This window comes from Bos javanicus, chromosome 1, assembly GCF_032452875.1.
Source record: "Bos javanicus breed banteng chromosome 1, ARS-OSU_banteng_1.0, whole genome shotgun sequence".
NCBI lineage: Eukaryota > Metazoa > Chordata > Mammalia > Artiodactyla > Bovidae > Bos > Bos javanicus.
In genome coordinates, this window is record NC_083868.1 from 9,599,082 (window position 1) to 9,619,183 (window position 20,102).

Below are 20,102 nucleotides of genomic sequence, written 5' to 3' on the forward strand. Positions count from 1 at the left end.
TTCTGGATCCCATGGGGCTGAAAGAAGTGGAGAGATGGTTTGAGAGACAACCAAAACCGTGGCAAGGATAAACAATAAAGCTCATTCCTACAAAGGGCTACCCCTCCAAGACAGGGAAAGAGGACTGGAGGACTGTTGTCCATAATAAATACACACACACACAACCACAGAGAGTCAAACAAAATAGGAAAACAGAAGAAAATGTCCCAAATGAAGAAATAAGATAAGACCACAAGGGAAAAAGAAACAATGAAATGGATATAAATAATTTACCTGATAAGGACTTCAAAATGTTGGTCATAACGCTCATGGAATCAAAGAGAATAATGGAGGCATACAATGAGAAATACAACAAAGAAGTAGAAAATATAAGAAAGTTCCAAACAGAACTCACAGAGCTAAAGAATACAATAACTGAACTGAAAAATACACTAAAAGACATTTATAGCAAACTAGATAATGCAGAAACATGGATCAGTCACTTGGAAGACAAGGTAGTGGATATCACCCAAAGAGAACAGCAAAAAGGAAAAAAAGAATTCTTAAAAGTGAGGGCAGTTGAAGAGAGCTTTGGAACATCAAGTATACTAACCTTCTCAATACAAGGGTTCTACTGCTGCTGCTGCTGCATTGCTTCAGTCGTGTCCAACTCTGTGCGACCCCATAGACGGCAGCCCACCAGGCTGCCCCATCCCTGGGAGTCTCCAGGCAAGAACACTGGAGCGGGTTGCCATTTCCTTCTCCAATGCATGAAAGTGAAAAGTGAAAGTGAAGTCATTCAGTTGTGTCCGACTCTTAGCGACCCCATGGACTGCAGCCTACCAGGCTCCTCTGTCCATGGGATTTTCCAGGCAAGAGTACTGGAGTGGGGTGCCATTGCCTTCTTGTGTCCCACACAAGATAAATCCAGATCAAAGCCCATTATCATTAAGATGTCGAATTTTAAAAATAAGGAGAGAATCTTAAAAGAACCAAAAGAAAAACAACTAGCTGTGTTCAAAGGAACCCCCAAAAAATCATCTCCTGACTCTTCAGCTGCAACTTTGCAGGACTGGAGTGATATATTCAAAGTGTTGAAAGGAGAAAACTGCCAACAAGGAGTACTCTACCTGGCAAGATTATCTCTCAGATTTGAAGGGGAGATAAAAGAGCTTCCCAGAAATCAAAAGCTTAAGGAGTTAATCTCCACCAAACCAGCCTTATAAGAAATTTTAAAGGGATTTCTTTTCAGCTGAAAATATTTATTTATTTTTAGAAATAAAAAGATATGTAAAAGAAAAAGTCTCGCTGCAAAAGGCAAATCGGAGGAGGCAATGGCACCCCACTCCAGTACTCTTGCCTGGAAAATTCCATGGACGGAGGAGCCTGGTAGGCTGCAGTCCATGGGGTCGCTAAGAGTCAGACACAACTGAGCGACTTCACTTTCACTTTTCTCTTTCATGCATTGGAGAAGGAAATGGCAACCCACTCCAGTGTTCTTGCCTGGAGAATCCCAGGGACAGAGGAGCCTGGTGGGCTGCCGTCTATGGGGTCGCACAGAGTCAGAAACGACTGAATTGACTTAGCAGTAGCAGCAAAAGGCAAATATATAGTAAGCGTAGTGGTCCAAACACTTTAAACACTACTTAACGAAGGATAAAAGTAGTAAAATCAACTATAATTATAATAATTAGTTATGTTGCTGTTTATTCACTAAGTCATATCCGACTCTTTTTGATCCCATGAACGGTAGCCTGCCAGGCTCCTCCATCCATGGGATTCTCCAGGCAAGAATACTGGAGTGGATTGCCATTTCCTTCTCCAGGGGATCTTCCCAACCCAGGGACTGAACTCAAGTCTCCTGCATTGCAGGTGGATTCTTTACCATTGAGCCACCAGGGTGTGTGTGTGCTCAGCCAGCAGGAAAGCCGTAATAATTAAGGAACACCAAAACAATTTTAATGTAAAATATGACATCAAAAAATAAAATGAGAGAGTAAAAATGAAGATCAAAATAAAATTGTGGTCACTTTAGGTGATTTTAATAAGCCATTTCCTGTACCTGGAATATTCTTTTTCAGAGAGCCCGTATCAGAGAGATCTTGCTAATCACAATAATAACCCAGAATTTGAACTGTCAATTTAGCTTTCCCTCTTCCCATTTACCTGTTTTACTTTTCTCTCTGTTTCTTACATCACTGGACAGACACTTATTCATGTCCTTATCCATTTAATGCCTATCATCTAACTCCACAAAAGAGAGTAAACATCATGATAGCATGGATTTTATTTTATATCAAACCTTAGAGCAGTGCCAGGCACAGGAATATACAGAAAGATTTTATTGAAAATAAATTAGGAATGAACATATAGTTTAAGCAAGATTTAAGGGAGTGGGTAGCCATTCCATTCTCCAGGGCATCTTCTTGACCCAGAGATCAAACCTGGGTCTTCTGCCTTGCAGGCAGATTCGTTACCATCTAAGCCACCAGGGAAGCCTATTTTCTTTTATATAATTTAAGCAAGAGTTAAAGAAACAAAATTGTAGTATACTTATTTAAGGGGATATCTACTCAGAACTTTCATTTTTCTGAAAACTGTTTTGCTCCTTCATATTTCACCTCTCTTTGAATCTATCCTTATGTTTCCTTGGGGATTCCCTCACAGCTCATTCCATAAAGAATCTATCTGCCATGCAGGAGACCCCGGTTTGAGTCCTGGGTCAGGAGATCCAGGAGAAGGAAATGGCAACCCACTCCAGTATTTTTGCCTAGGAAATCCCATGGACAGAGGAGCCTGGTGGGCTACAGTCCATGGGGCCGTGAGAGTTGGACACGACTGAATGACTAAACCACCACCCTACATTTCTTACCAGTACTCACATGTGTAATTAGTTCCCTAGCTCTTGTCTGGAGAAGGCAATGGCACCCCACTCTGGTACTCTTGCCTGGAAAATCCCATGGATGGAGGAGCCTGGTAGGTTGCAGTCCATAGGGTCGCTAAGAGTCGGACACAACTGAGCGACTTCACTTTCACTTTTTACTTTCCTGCCTTGGAGAAGGAAATGGCAACCCACTCCAGTGTTCTTGCCTGGAGAATCCCATGGACAGAGAGGCCTGGCGGGCTACAGTCAGGGGTTACAAAGAGTCAAACACGGCTGAAGCAACTTAGCACATACGCACAGCGATCATTGTCTGACCCAAGATGGTCAGTCTCTTTCTCCAAGATTCCACACCTGGACATAGTTGATTGATTAGAAATGAGTATCTGTCCTATGTTAGAATTATAAGGAACAGTAGCAAGTTGAGTCTGTTTTTCCTTATGTGGTTAAAGTTTAGATGGTTAAGGCTCCTGTTGATGGCTTATTTTATTCAGAAAGATAGACAGTTGTGGGAAAACACAATGAAGCTAAAATCTAAAGACCATAATACAAAATGGTGGACTCTTAAGTCAAAATCCAGAATCCTGATTTCCTGAGTAGTTCCTCAAGCAATAAAAACAGTTTTCAACAAATTCAGGGAAGAAATAAATTAGCACTTAATTCTTGAGCTGAAAAATATTAAACCATGACTTCATTTTTAATAATGCTTCCAGCATTTGTCTCTTTAGAGGTAAGAGCAATGCATCTGTTTTAACATGGGTGTGATTTTTCTACAACTTCACCATTAGTTACAGCTCCAGGTCAAAAGAATTAGTTCTATTCTCTATGGGAATATCAAGGCTGAGTATTTTATTGTTGTTGAGAAAAGAACAGCAGCTGATGTAACTAACTAAATGCAAACATAGTGAGGCACATTTCATTTCATAGTGATCAAGTTATTCATGGAATTTTATGCAATCATATCCTGACTTAACGGCCTAAAGAGTGGATAAAAATGACCATTATCCTTATTTGGAACAAAACAATAATAGTATCAGTGGTCCCATAGCCTAGTATCCAACTCCTGGAGAAATTAAACTGTAACTTACTTTAAAATGTCAAAATGGGCAGTAGAATTAAAAAAAAAAAAAATCATTCTTAACAGCAGAGAAAGATGTCTCGATGTAAAATTTTTCCATTTCATAACTTTGTCAGAGCCAATCCACTGTGTCATAACCACTGCCAGAATTATATTCTTTCTATTTTTACTGTTTTATTTCCCTTCATAGGTGTTGAATCTATATGAACAAGAGTTAATTATCTCCAACCATTATGTATGTTTGAAGAGCTTAGTTGCTCTCCCTTTTCAACTCCTCTATGCAAGGTCTTAAGAGTTTAATGGGGCTTTCCTGGTGGCTCAGTGGTAAAAAACCCACCTGACAAGCAGGAGACACAGGTTTGATCCTTGGGGTGGGAAGATCCCCTGAAGAAGGCAATGGCAACCCATTCCAGTATTCTTGCCTGGGACATCCCATGGACAGAGGAGCTTGGGAGCTACACTCCATGAGATTACAAAAGAGCTGGACCTGACTTGGCGACTCAAAAACAACAACAAACGTGAGTTGACAATGTTCTTTAAATCTTTATCCCTTGAAGTCCTAGCTTCTAGGACACCAGAGTGTGACCTTATTTGGATATAAGGTCTTTATAGACGTAATTAATTTAAAATAAGGGCATTAAGTTGGGTCTTCATCCAATATAATTAACATCCTTATAAGACAAGGAAATTTGGGGATTTCCCTGGTGGTCCAGTGGTTAAGATTCTGTGCTGCTGATGCAGAGGGTGTGGGTTCAATCCCTGGTCAGTGAACTAAGACCTACATGCTGGGCACCATGGCCAAAAAGGTTAAAGAAAAAAGAAAGGGAAATTTAGATATAGAAATGTAGAGAGGGAAGACAATGTAAAGATACACAGAGAAGATAGCCATCTACAAGCCAAGGAGAGAGGCATGGAATAGATTCCCTTTCAAAGCTCTCAAAAGGAACCAAACCTACCAATTCCCCTGATCACAGACCACTAGCCTCCATAACTATTTCTATTGCTTAAGCCACTTAGTTTGTGCACTTCACTATGGCAGCACTAATAAAGTAATACATATGATTAATTTTCTTATCCTTCAAGTAAAAGGAAGTGTTCATAGCTCAGTTTGTCTGACTGTGATTCCACGGACTATATCCTGCGTATAACCTGTCAGGCTCCTCTGTCCATGGGATTTCCCAGGCGGGAATACTAGAGTGGGTAACCATTCTCTTCTCCAGGGGATCTTGTTGACCCAGGGATCGAACCTGGATTGCCTGCATTGCAAGCGGATTCTTTACCACCTGAGCCACCATGGAAGCCCTAAATTTTGGCAGCACTGCACAATGTGCTGGAATTGTCGTGCTGAGATCCCTACACTGGGAGTGCAGAGTCTTAACCACTGGACCATCAAGGAAAATACCATCTCAGCTCTTCATCCTAAGCATCACATTCATAGCTTTAATTTCCTACCTGTGCTCTCAGGTCAAGACACAAACCTTTCACGTTCTATGTAACTACTCCGTCATCTGGCCCCTGTGGACCTGTTTAGTCTGCTATGTGCCACATTCCATTCTTTCTCACTACCATGTTCCAGCTGTACCAAACTACTATACTTTTCATTCCACAAACGGTCACTACTCTTGTGCCTCCAAGTTTTCACTTATGCCCTTTCCTCTGCTATGAATCACTTCTAGTCCCTCTCCTTATCCTCTTGCTCCTTTCTCTAACTGAATTTTAATAATCATTTGATCTCAGCTTATACAACTTCTGCTTGGAAATTTTCTTTGATGTCTAATTGTGACCTCATGGACTGCAGCCCACAAGGCTCCTCTGTCCATGGGATTTTTCAGGCAAGAATACTGGAGTGGGTTGCCATTTCCTTCTCCAGCAATGACTAGCTTCCATATCTACTGTTACCAAAGCACAAAAAAATTATCTTTCAGTCAGTTCAGTTCAGTTTAGTCACTCAGTTGTGTCCAACTCTCTGCGACCCCATGAATCACAGCACGCCAGGCCTCCCTGTCCATCACCAACTCCCAGAGTTCACTCAGACTCATGTCCATCGAGTCAGTGATGTCATCCAACCATCTCATCCTCTGTCGTCCCCTTCTCCTCCTGCCCCCAATCCCTCCCAGCATCAGAGTCTTTTCCAATGAGTCACCTCTTCGCATGAGGTGGCCAAAGTACTGGAGTTTCAGCTTTAGCATCATTCCTTCCAAAGAAATCCCAGGGCTGATCTCCTTCAGAATGGACTGGTTGGATCTCCTTGCAGTCCAAGGGACTCTCAGGGTAACACTGTTTCCTTGTTTTTGTCTCTCAAAAGATGTAAACCTCCTTGTAGCTAGGAATGTGTTCTGTCATGTTATTTCTGTGATCTAAAATAATATTAGGCTAGCAGCACATATAGACAGTTTCTAAAGTCAGTACACCTTTGTAAAACGTTGCCAAATTATTCCAGGTTTTACTATTCTGAATCCATTGTAATTTAAGTATTATTATATTTGTGTACTTGGTCAAAGACTTGTAAAGTATCTCACTTTTCATATACCATTTAGTCAAACATTTAGTTCACCTGCGTAACTCTACTTAACAGTTTTATGAGAAAATAGTGTCTCACCTTTTCCATATTTTGTTGCACAGTTCTTAATATATTGTAAATATTCAAGATACTCATTAATAAAGACAGACAAAATGATCGCATAAAGAAAAGTAAGTTTCTGTCTTGGTATTAGAGCTGAAAGCACCTTGGAATGACATCTGTTTAGACCCATTCTAGCAAAACTTAAAAACACACATCAAAGGGATAAAACAAATCTGCAAGTACTTGAACTGCCTACCAAAACAGAAGTCACACTCTTAAAGAAACATTAAAAAAATTCCAGACACTCAACCATCCGATTTCACAATAGTCAACATCTAATCAAAAAGCACTAAACATTCCAAGAAGCAGGGAGATACTCCCACAGCTAGGAGAAAAATCAATCCATATAAATGTGGATGCAGAGATATCTTAACAACCACATTTTCTAGTTTCTGTATTTGGTGCTTTAATGTCCTGGGGCCTTGCTGACCCTGGAGGGACTCCCCCTCTGGGAGTCAGCCAATTCCTGACGATAGTAAAAGACTCATCTTGAAACACACATTTCACATACAAACTAGCAAATCCTGAGTTCACACCCCAACCAGCTTCTTTCTCAGGCTCTCTCATTTCAGTGCAGTTCAGTCGTTCAGTCATGTTCGACTCTTTGTGACCCCATGGGCTACAGCACACCATACCTCTCTGTCCATCACCAACACCCACAGCTTGCTCAAACTCATGTCCATTGAGTCGGTGATGCCATCCAACCATCTTGTCCTCTGTCATCCCCTTCTCCTCCTGCCTTCAATCTTTCCCAGCATCAGGGTCTTTTCTAATGAGTCAGTTCTTTGCATCAGGTGGCCAAAGTATTGGAGTTTCAGCTTCAGCATCAGTCCTTCCAATGAATATTCAGGACTGATTTCAATTAGGATGGACTGGTTGGATCTCCTTGCAGTCCAAGGGACTCTCAAGAGTCTTATCCAACACCACAGTTCAAAAGCATCAATTCTTCGGTGCTCAGCTTTCTTCACAGTCCAACTCTCACATCCATACATGACTACTGGAAAAACCATAGTTTTGACTAGACGGACCTTTGTTGGCAAAAGGCTCTCTCAGGGCCACTATCTCACTGCCCTAATAAAAAACCCAGGGCCAGGTATGTACCAAAACTAGCTTAAATTATTCAAACTAGCCATCCTCAAGCCTTCTTACACCTCCTCCACTGTGCTTTCCTACAGAAACCACAATAAAAGAGCCCACGTTTTCCCCTCATTCTCTGTGCCCTGTGACTGACCCTGTGAGGCCCCTCATGGAATGGGATGTGCCTCTTCCTCTTGAGACTGTGAATACAGCAAACTCTCTTTTCAATGACAGCTGTCTTCTGATCCAATGGCCTTGTCATAACTGTAAAATTATATTAAACCCATGTGTGTGGAATCTAGAAAAGAGGTACCAATGAGCCTATTTTCAAGACAGGACTAGAGATGTAGACAGAGAACAGACTTGTGGACATGGGGCTGGGGGGAAGAAGGTGGGACAGATTGAGAGAGCAGTGTTAAAGCACATACATGGCATATGTGAAATAGCTAGCTAGTGGGAAGCTGCTGTATAACACAGGGAGCTCAGCCTGGTGCTCTGTGATACCCGAGATGGGTGGGATGGCAGGATGCGAGGAAGGCTCCACAGGGAGGGGACTGATGTATACTTCAGGCTGATTCATGTTGCTATACAGCAGAAACCAACACAACATTGTGAAGCAATTATACTACAATTAAAAAAAAAGAATTTGAATTTTAAAACGTCAGAGATAATGTATTTAGCAGTCAAGCACGTCCAAAAACCTTTTATAATGATATTCAAGTACTCCACTATTTAAATAAAAAAAAAAAAACATGATGAGAAGAAAAGAGGAGAAAAGCTGAGACTTAAAAGGTGGAAATAGTAATAAAATCCATCCAAGATGAAATGCAGAGAGAAAAGGCTAATAAAAATGAATGACTTAAGGACTTTTGGAACAATATTAAGTGATTTAACATCTGTGTAATAAAAGTGCCTCAAAGAGAAGAGAGCCAGAAAAATATTTAAAGAAATAATAGCCTTTTTTTTTTTCTAAATTTGCTGAAAACTAACAACCCACATTTCCAAGAACGTCAACAAACACTAAGCAGGGTAAACATACACACACAGAAAAAGGAAAGAAGAAACTGCTATGCAAGCCTGAAGACTTTTTTCTGTGTTCAGTGCACAAAATGCATCCTGCACAGAGAAAGAAAGGGAGAAGGGAGAAAGGTAGAAAGGAAGGGAAAACCATTGAGCCTTATTATCAAATTACTAAGAACAATTATAAAGAATAAATTTTAAAAGAATTCAGAGAGAAAGGACACATTACCTTCACATGAATAAGCATGAAAATAATTGCATTCTTCTCAACAGATATTAATGAAGCTAAGAGTTGCATTTTTAACATCGATAATTTAAAACCGTGCCAGCTTAGAATTCTATATCCAATTTCCCACACTCATAGAAAAGTCAGGCCTCCTAAAACTTACCTGGAAGAGATCCTTTGACTTCAAGGTAAGTAGAAAAAGAAAGAAGGAAAACAGTTTTTAAAAACAAGAAGGCAAATAGACAACTAAATAGTTGGGCTTCCCTGGTGGCTCTGATGGTAGAGAATCTGCCTGCAATGCAGGCGGCTCAGGTTCCATCCCTGGGTCACGAATATCCCCTGGAGAAAGGAATGGCTACCTACTCCAGTATTCTTGCCTGGAGAACCCATGGGATAGCAAAGAGTCGGACACAACTGAGAAACTAACATTTTCACTAATATAATAGTAGTTCCCTAGTCTCTGTATCACTCATGGGAAATAGATGGGGAAACAGTGGAAACAGTGTCAGACTTTATTTTTTGGGACTCCAAAATCACCACAGATGGTGACTGCAGCCATGAAATTAAAAGATGCTTACTCCTTGGAAGGAAAGTTATATCCAACCTACATAGCATATTCAAAAGCAGAGACATTACTTTGCCAACAAAGGTCCAGCTAGACAAGGCTATGGTTTTTCCTGTGGTCATGTATGGATGTGAGAGTTGGACTGTGAAGAAGGCTGAGGGCCGAAGAATTGATACTTTTGAACTGTGGTGTTGGAGAAGACTCTTGAGAGTCCTTTGGACTGCAAGGAGATCCAACCAGTCCATTCTGAAGGAGGTCAGCCCTGGGATTTCTTTGGAGGGAATGATGCTAAAGCTGAAACACCAGTATTTTGGCCACTTCATGTGAAGAGTTGACTCATTGGAAAAGACTCTGATGCTGGGAGGGATTGGGGGCAGGAGGAGAAGGGGACAACAGAGGATGAGATGGCTGGATGGCATCACTGACTCGATGGACGTGAGTCTGGGTGAACTCCAGGAGTTGGTGATGGACAGGGAGGCCTGGTGTGCTGCGATTCATGGGATCACAAAGCATCAGACACGACTGAGCAACTGAACTGAACTGAACTGAGTCTCTGTATCATCAACTAATTTACCTAAGAAGTGTGTGGAGCTCTTTTATTACAACTATAGTCTTTATATGAGCAACAAATAAGCTGAAGCATCAACTTTGGTAAATGCTAGATCATCCCAATTTATCACTATTTCACCATCAGTTTTTGTTAGAAAAATGCCAAGGAGTCATAAAGCAACTAGTTGTAAAACAAAACAACATATAATTCAATAAAGACACCAGGCTAATGCTTGGTCATGCACGTCAAACCTTTACCAAATATCAGATTGTTATTATTATTTCTTAGCAAGAAACAGATCAGACAGCTTGAAAAGTTACTATATATCCTATTTCTCTCAAAACTATGTTTAAAGTAAAGCCTACTTATTATTTATATTAGGTACCTATAACAATGCTTCTGGAAACAAAAGATACACACACTTATAAATGTGCTGTGTTCAGTACTGAGGAGGACTAGAATAAAACAAGAATGCCTGAGTCAGATTGCTTGTGTTCCATTTCTGTTCCACAGTTACATAGCTCCATGACCTTGCCAAGTTACCTAACTTCTTTGAGCCTTTTCTTATATGTAAAGTATTAATAATAATAACACATACATATATCATTTTTGAAGTTAAAATTGATATAAGTATTTCATGTACATAGTTAGTCCATAGCAAGTATGCAATTAATATTAACTACTACTATTACTCTTGAGAGTTCCTTGGACAGCAAGGATAACAAACCAGTCAATCCTAAAGGAAATCAACCCTGAATATTTATTGGAAGGACTGATACTGAAGCTGAAGCTCCAATAATTTGGCCACCTGATGCAAAGAGCCAACTCACTGGAAAGACCCTGATGCTAGGAAAGATTGAGAGCAAGAGGAAAAGGGGGTGACAGAGGATGAGATGGTTTGATGGCATCACTGACTCAATGGACATGAGTTTGAGCAAGCTCAGGGAGACAGTGAAGGACAGGGAAGCCTGTCATGCTGCAGTGGATAGGTTCTCAAAGAGTCGAACATGACTCAGTGACTGAACAACAACTACTATTACTGCTGCTATTGGTGCTACTACCACAATTGCTGGGCTTCCCTCCTAGTTCAGTTGGTAAAGAATCTGCCTGCAATGCAGGAGACCCCGGTTCAATTCCTGGGTCTGGAAGATCCACTGGAGAAGGGATAGGCTACCCACTCCAGTATCCTTGGGCTTCCCTTGTGGCTCAGCTGGTAAAGAATCTGCCTGTAATGTGGGAGACCTGGCTTTGATCCCTGAGTTGGGAAGATCCCCTGGAGAGGGAAAGTCTACCCATTCCAGTATTCTGGCTGGGAGAATTCCATGGACTGTATAGTCCATGGGGTCACAAAGAGTCAGACACAACCGAGTGATTTTCACTCACTCATTCACTCAGTCACCACAATTACTGTTATCACCACTATTAATACTGGTACCTGGAGAAGGGCATGGCAACCCACTCCAGTATTCTTGCCTGAAGAATCCCATGGACAGAGGAGATTGAAGGGCTGCAGTCCATGGGATCACAAAGAGTCAAACATAACTGAAATGACTTAACACACAAACACGATACTGGCAAGTGTGGGACTCACTTTTTCCTTTTGGAATGCTGGAGGATATTTAGGAATTGTTTTTCCAGTTTTCCAAAACCTTTTCAATGTCCGCATTTTTGTAAAAAAACTTGATCAAGTCATATATTATTTATTCTAAACCTAAGACTTTTATCTGTTTAAAGCATCGGAGATACTTGCTTATTCAATGTTTCTTTATCTTGAGTTTATGCTCATTCCTATCTATTTCCTTCTGCAGATTATTCTTATCAAATAATTCACAAGAAAAATGAGAATAAATCAGCCCTTCTTTTTATCCCTCAGTGTTACATTACTGAATATAATGTTTATCCTTTTCCAGTTCATCATATTGTTGTAATGGAAAAAATACGGTCTGTATGACCCTGCTCTATTGGGTTATGTCCTGCTTTTGACCATCTTAGTGTATATTTAGTAATTTTATAACGTTATTTGGTATTTGTATCCTACTACTTTTTCTTTTAAGTAATACCTTGAGGCTTCCCAGAGTTTACCACAGGCTGTTTGCTTACAATGACTGTACAGAAAGAGAAGGCAGAATAAATCTATTCCAAAAACCAGGTCCTCTGCCTGGTCAGTGTCATGAATAGAGAGACATAGAAATGAAGCTGAAAACTAATAGTAATGCCTATAATTTATTTTTTTCTACATATGAAACAGGTATTCTGGTAAGTTCTTTACTCGTTTTATTCTCACTAAACCCTAAAATGTAGATAAAAGTATATCTTTTCCTTCTTAGAAAGATAGGGAATGGCTACCCATTCCAGTATTCTTGCCTGGAGAATTCCGTGGACAGGGGAGCCTGGTGGGCTATAGATCTTGGGATCACAAAGAGTCAGACATCATTGAGTGACTAATACTTTCACTTTCTCCCACAGACATTGAGAGGTTTAACTTGACAATATCTCTCCATGAGTGAATGCAATAATTATCATTTAAACTTAGACAGCCTGGTTCCAAAGTCTAAACATATTATGTTATTTTATTTCTGTAACTTCATTATAGAGATACCATTTGTAAATATTCATCTCCCTTTATTTTAGAATTGATAATATCTGTTATTAGAATTAGACTTAGAGCATTTTAAAGTTTATCTCTTCTCTTGAAACATTTTCTCTTTCAGAATTTCAAGCTATGAAATTAATTTATTCTAAACACTTTAAAACCTGTCTTCCTAAAGAGAGCAGCTCACATTGGACTCTTCCTTCCAGCCCTTTGCTATTACAAACAGTAAAGTAAAATGATGGGACTTCCCTGGTGGTCCAGCGGTTAAGACTCTGTTTCCAATACAGGGCACACAGGTTTGATCCCTGGGCTGGGAACTAAGATCCCATATGCCTCATAGTGTGACAATAAACAAATAAAAAATAAAATGCGATAGCAGTAGCATAGATTAAAAAATAAAGTAAATAAAATAAAATGGCAAGGTGTCTTCTCCCCAAGTTCATATTTTTCCAACCAGGAACTAATTTGTTACTTCCTGTTGATGAGAATCGTATAAATTGATGTAATTATTCTAATTTTTTCTGGTTTTTTCAAACAGGATTGGAAAAAGTGAAGAAGTTTTCAACCTCTTTGCATTTAGTGGCAAGAGATTTGTGCAAATAAGCTTAGCTGAGGCTCCTTTTTAAGAATTCTAATTCACTTTATATGCAGTAATGTCTCCTTCATTTCTTTTAGTTGGCTAGAAATCCAAAGTGAAGTCTTACATCTTTTCTCTTTCTCTCTCCTTTTTGTCTGGACATATCACACTTTATTTTTCTTTAATTTCTATGTTTTATGTGATTCTATACAGGTGGGTGTGTGTATGTGTGTGTGTATGCGTGTATGTGCTTCGTTATGTTTGACTCTTTGCAACCCCATGGACTGCATCCTGCCAAGCTCCTCTGTCCATGGAAGTTTCCAGGCAAGAATCCTGGAGTGGGTTGCCGTTTCTTCCTCCAGAGGATCTTCCTGACCCAGAGATCAAACCTGCGTCTCTTGCATTTCCTGCATCAGCAGGCAGATTCTTTGCAGGAGTGATCGGAAAAGACAAATCCTCTTGGATAAACAGGCCTTAGATGAAATCTCCTTAGACCCTGGATCATCTTCAGCCTGTGGTCCTCAGTAAAATGCGATCTTCCCATTTTTGAGATACTTATCCTCTATAGTGATTGAAAATCTGTGCTAAGCATTTTACACACATTATTTCATTTAGCCTTCACAACCATACAAACAAGATTTTATAATCATTTGAAAGTAGGAAACTGATGTAACAACCTTGTAATTACTGGTTGGGACTCTGACAACTTATCTGGTTCTAAGTCCAATTTTCTCCCCTTTAAACAATACTTATTTCCCAGGTTTGTCATCTGTCCAGTGAAGGACTCTTAACCCTACTAGTCAATGAATCTAAGAAGTCAGTCATCAAAAGAACCAGATACCCAGAATAGAAACCTTTAGTGAACCTGGTGACCTAGGATCTATCTTTGAGAGCACACGTCAGCCAAAAATGAGAGCAGAGTAGAAAATATATGGCCTGAGTGGTGGACAAGTAAGTAATATTACTTCCTTGGAAAGATGGTGAAAAAAAAGAGAAGTGAGAACAGGGAAAGAAAATAGCAAATATTTGGATAAAGTGAAATAAATGCTACATAAAGAAACTGCCAGTGAGAAGGGGAATTTGTATGGCTTTGCAAAGCAAATAGGAAAGTTGGGAAAGGTCAGTAAAATTCATAGCAATTAAGCAGTCATTAAACCAGGGACCTTTGATCAAGACAGAAAAAGTGACACATAAGATATTAGTGAACTTGGATTTTTCTCTCCTAATTGGATTCCATCTCTTGGGATAACAATTGGTGGTATAACCTACAACCACAATGTTGTAGCATTTTCAATATCAATTTCTTTTCTAAAACAGAGGAATAAATTGCCTTGTATTTTCTATAAAAGCATTATATTTTTCCTTTTCTATATGGATTTCATATTTTTGCTTATTAACAGTTCTATTGTCTGCAGGCCAAATGATTTTGGGGAGGTTAGAATAAGGAATTAAAATTAAAATATGGTTTTGAAAATTATATTTATCCAAAAGTAACCATTGTGTACTATTCAACTTACAGTAATTCTGAAGGACTGCCCTAACTGCTATCTAGATAATTCCATAATTCCAGTAAGAAAAACAGCAAAGTGGGCAAGAGTTGGCTCCCTGTATTCCCTCAGATGATGTTTAAAGAATACTGTATTGTCATCATTGAAAGTAATAAAGAAATAATTTGCTTGCAGTATTTTGTTATTGTCCTTTTCTATTATCAGTTGAACTAAAAGAATCAGAGTTATCAAAAAGCAACAGAGCCTCTGGAAGGGAAGTCCAGAGGATCCTCATGCTTTTTCATAACTCTGGAATGTCAGAGTAAAGTCAGATAGATGGGGTGTGGGGGAGCGCGGGATGGCCTATAAACAGAAACCTCCCACAAGGAAAGTCCAGTAGTTTTCCACTCATCTTTGAATCCTAGCAGAAGTAAGCAGACAGAAAAAAAAAAAAAAAAGACAAAAAAGTAAGTCTTAAACATTTGAAGAATAAACTCTGGACTCCAAAGAATACAGATTTAGCAGCCTAACTTATTAAAGAGAATGATTAAGAAGAAGGAAAAAAAAAAGTGAATATGCTCATTGAAGACAATAAATTTTTATTTTTAAAATGGTATTTATAAAGAAATACTGCAAATAATTTACAGCTCTGAATCCCCCCTCCATCACATGATATTTACAATAAAAAAATAAGAATTACAGCTGTTTACTAAGGAAAATTATGCAATCACATAGTCCAGTCTTAGGCAATCTTTTATCTGGTTTTACCATTTCTCATAAATCCACAGGTTATTACAATGCACATGGTGTTTTAACGTGACTCTTTTGAAATCACAGTTGATCTTCCCAGTTCCATTAGCAGCAAAAGAAAAAACATACCATGCCTAAAAATCTAATTCAAAGCATCAATATTAAATCCAATATGGGACATTATAAAATGAACTCAGTGCTTCACTAGATAAATTTACTTATCCAGGCTGAGAGAGTATTAGTAAATATAAATTGTCTTTGTATTAATTGTTTATTTGTTAAGGACCAACCGTATAGCACAGTTGGTAAAGAATCCACCTGCAAGGCAGGAGACCCTGGTTTGATTCCTATGTTGGGAAGATCTGCTGGAGAAGGGATAGGCTACCCACTCCAGTGTTCTTGGGCTTCCCTTATGGCTCAGCTGGCAAAGAATCCACCTGCAATGTGGGAGACCTGGGTTCGATCCCTGGGTTAGGAAGATCTCCTGGAGAAGGGAAAGGCTACCCACTGCAGTATTTAGTTTATTTGTTAAATTTTTATTATCATACCATTCTTCAAGAAGGAACTTGGAAAATCAACTTCCTCACCAATGGTCTTTACCCATGAAAGACAGAAGAATGGTGGAGGCTTAAAATCTTCTGAGATCAAAAGCTATTGCCCATGTTTGTGACTTTCTCAAATGGAGATATTTTCCTTTCTGAAATCCATTTCTAAATAGTAGTAATCAAGTTTGCTGATAGCCAGATAGAAGCAAGATTCAAAAAAAAAAAAAAAAAGCACCAAGGAAAACACCTATTTGTAAACTGTAACCACTCATTTCAAATCCAGTGAATTTTTAAGAATTCATTGGCCCAGTTTCCAACCCTAGAGAGTTTAGTTGAGAAGGTGTTGAATGAAGACTTTCCAGTGTGATTCTACTGATTTTAGCAGCACCTGAAAAATTGGAAATGCAAATTCCCAGACAGCATGCCAGGCCTACAAAGTCAGAATCTCTTGTAGTAGAATCCAGAAATTTGTATATTAACAAACCTTCCCTGTGATTCTTGTGAGTGTGTGTGTGTGTGTGTGTGTGTGTGTGTGTGTTAGTTACTCAGTTCAGTTCAGTTCAGTTGCTCAGTCATTTCCGACTATTTGTGATCCCATGGACTGCAGCATGCCAGGCCTCCCTGTCCATCACCAACTCCTGAAGTTTACCCAAACCCATGTCCATTGAGTCAGTGATGCCATCCAACCATCTCATCCTCTGTTGTCCCCTTCTCCTCCTGCCTTCAATCTTTCCCAGCATCAGGGTCTTTTCAAATTAGTCAGCTCTTCACATCAGGTGGCCAAAGTATTGGAGTTTCAGCTTCAACATCAGTCCTTCCAATCAACACCCAGGACTGATTTCCTTTAAGGCAGACTGGTTGGAACCCCTTTCAGTCCAAGGGACTCTCAAGAGTCTTCTCCAACATCACAGTTCAAAAGCATCAATTCTTCGGTGCTCAGTTTTCTTTATAGTCCAATTCTCACATCCATACATGACTACTGGAAAAAGTCACTCAGTCATGTCCAACTCTTTGAGACCCAATGAGTTGTATTCTGCCAGGTTCCTCTGTCCATGGGATTCTCCAGGCAAGAATACTGGAATGGGTAGCCATTCCCTTTTCCAGGGGATCTTCCCAATCGAGGGATCAAACTCAAGTCTCCTGCATTACAGGTAGCTTCTTTACTGTCTGAGCCACCAGGGAAGCCCACAATTCTTAGAGCTATGTGAAGTTAGAAAGATGAAATAATGAAAACAAAAGAACTAGCAATATAAACCATCTTCTAATATTATTTTTCACTTTATCCAACCATGCCTTTAAGTTCTCTCTTATTACAGATGGCTTGTATAAATACCTGTGTTTTAGCAGCTGTGTGGTAATCTCTTGATAACAGGAAATTCCCAATTCGCTGAAAATTGTTTTTCAGGAAACAATGTTTGTTTGTTAAATGGCAGTGGTGATCAAGATGATAACAATCCATCTTCTTATATAGTTATGTGGCTTCTGAAATTCTTCATTTAAAATGAATCACTGGTCTTGCGTAGCCATGAGGCTAAAACAATACATCCCAGAAGTACCAGTTGTCTGCCTCTTGTCTGGGCTGCTTTTGAATGACAGATAGAGACAATTTGACCCACAAAGTCAAATATGTTTATTATCTGGCTCTCTGGAGAAAAAGCTTACTGACTCCACCAAATCTAACATATTCAAGAACAAGCTCTCTAATTACATTTTCATAGTTTTTCCTCTTAAGAGAAAAACAAAAGTACATTCCTAACCGAGAGTACACTGATACAAGATTTGGATTCCAGGAGAATGAGATTAAATTCCCCATGCAAGATCCTGGCTATTTATAACAAACCTGGGTGGATTCTATTAACCATGCCCTGTTCTATTTTCATGACATAAGTAATTTAGGGACCAACACTTGGTGGTCAGGTCCTATTCATTCCTAAGAGGACTGTTGATATTTTGATAAAAAATAGACATTTCCCACTGTAGAAACTACTCTGCCTGTATAAAAATGCAGTTTCCACTATCATTAAACTGTGTTTATCCTCTATTAAAGAATGCTCAGAACTTACAAATAGGCATGCTGGATTTGATAGATATCTGCTTCCACATTCTCCTGAGACCTTATAAATATGTCAACAAAGATTGTGTTGTTTTTCCCCCAAAAAGATCATGCACCCACAAAAATAAAAAGTAATGGCAAAGATAAAATGATTAAACACCAGCAAAATTTGAGAAGTGGGAAAACTCATGGGCAAATCCTAACAGAATTAATAGGCCACAGAAGGTGGACACCTAAGACAGTTATGTGAACTGTCAGCAAGCCCAGTTCCAGAAAGCCTCAGAAGCTGAAGACACCAGATGGGTGCAAAAGCTCAGGAGGATAGCTACAAGTTAGAATTTTATTTGAAATTTCCTACTATCCTAGGAGCATAGTATCTATTATTTCTTTTGAAATATATAATATATGTTAGTCTGTGGACCACTAGTTACATCTAAAGATATTCACATGATCATGCAAGACATATCTAACCATATTTCTGAAGTTTATTTCTACGTCTATCCTTTTATAACTTTTACAGATAATGACATACATATTTCATCAGAAAAATAACTTCCCACTGAAATTCAGGGACTACACAGTGTGATAATTCAAATATATTATGCATTTTTAAAAATCCATATCTTCAAATTGTATTTTAAAACATAATTGTATTTTAAGTCTTCTGTTTGCTTTTTCTCATCAGAGAAAAGATTAGGTTTTCTATGAGGTTTTCTATTAGGTTTTCTGATGAGATTAAGCATCTTTTTTATGTGCCTGTTGATCATCTGTATACGTTCTTTGGAAAAATGTCTATTCAAGTCTTCTGCCCATTTTTAATCTAGTTATCTCTTTTGTTTTTTTTTTTTTAATATATATATTGGACTGTATTAGCTGTTTATATGTTTTGAAAATTAACTCCTTTTAGGTCATATCATTTGCCAATAGTTTCTCCCAATCAGTAGGTTGTCTTTTGGTTTTGTTGATGACTTCCTTTGCTGTGCAAAAGCTTTTCAGTTTAAATAGGTCTCATCTGTTTCTTTTTGTTTTTATTTCTGTTGCCATAGGAGACAGATCCAAAAGAATATCGTCTCACACCTGTCAGAATGGTTATCATCAAAGAGTCTACAAATAACAAACATTAGCAAAGAGACAGAGAAAAGGAATCCTAGTACACTGTTGGTGGGAATGTAAATTGGTTCAGCTACTACAGAAAACAGTGTGGAGGTTCCTGAAGAAACTAAATATAGAACTACCATTGTTGCCATTATTGTTCAGTTGCTAAGTCATGTCTGACTTTTTGCAACCCCATGGACTGCAGCACACCAGGCCTCCCTGTCCCTCACCATCTCCTGGAGTTTGCTTAAGCTCATATTCACTGAATCGGTGATACTATCACATGATCCAGCATACCATGTGATCCAGCAGTTCCACTCCTCGGTAAACATCAGAAGGAAAGAAAAAAAAAACTAATTAGAAAAGATGCATGTACCCCAGTACTCACAGTAGGATTATTTACAATAACTTGGCTATGGAATCAACCTAGGTAAATGTTCATCAACAGATGAATGGGTAAAGAAGTTGCTGCATGTGTATAATTATATATATACTTATTTGTAGCAATAAAAAATGAGTAGACCCACAAATACAGGTAACAAACTAGTGATTACCAGTAGGGAAAGGGACAGGATCAAGTTAGGGGCAGAGGATTAAGAGGTACAAACTACTCTTTATAAAATAAATACACAACAAAGATACATTGTTCAGCAAGGGAAATACAGAAATTAATTTGTCATAGTTTAAATGAAGCATTGTCTGCAAAAATGTTGAATCAGTATGCTGTATGTTCAAATTTAATATTGTAAACTAATTATACTGCAAAAAAATCAACATAAAATATAATGTGTATATCAAATTGTCTGATATTGCAAAGGGAACGTGATATTTAGCAGTGGAAGAATACTAGGAAACTGCTTCTTGCTTAGAGATGATTCTGAAAATGTTGTTGTTCAATCACTTAAGCTGTATCCAATTCTTTGTAAACCCATGCTATAGTCATAGCATGCCAGTCTCTTCTGTCCTTCACTATCTCCCGAATTTGCACAAATTTATGTCCATT

The 20,102-nt window shown here is 38.8% G+C and overlaps 1 non-coding gene across 1 annotated transcript; it reads left to right on the plus strand.

Annotated features, from left to right (window-relative positions):
* The first annotated feature begins 12,064 nt into the window (after nucleotides 1-12,064).
* LOC133255316 (small nucleolar RNA SNORA51) lies at nucleotides 12,065-12,187 on the plus strand. The gene has a single exon (XR_009738921.1). It is a non-coding gene; the product is annotated as a small nucleolar RNA SNORA51 (small nucleolar RNA).
* The last annotated feature ends 7,915 nt before the right edge of the window (nucleotides 12,188-20,102 follow it).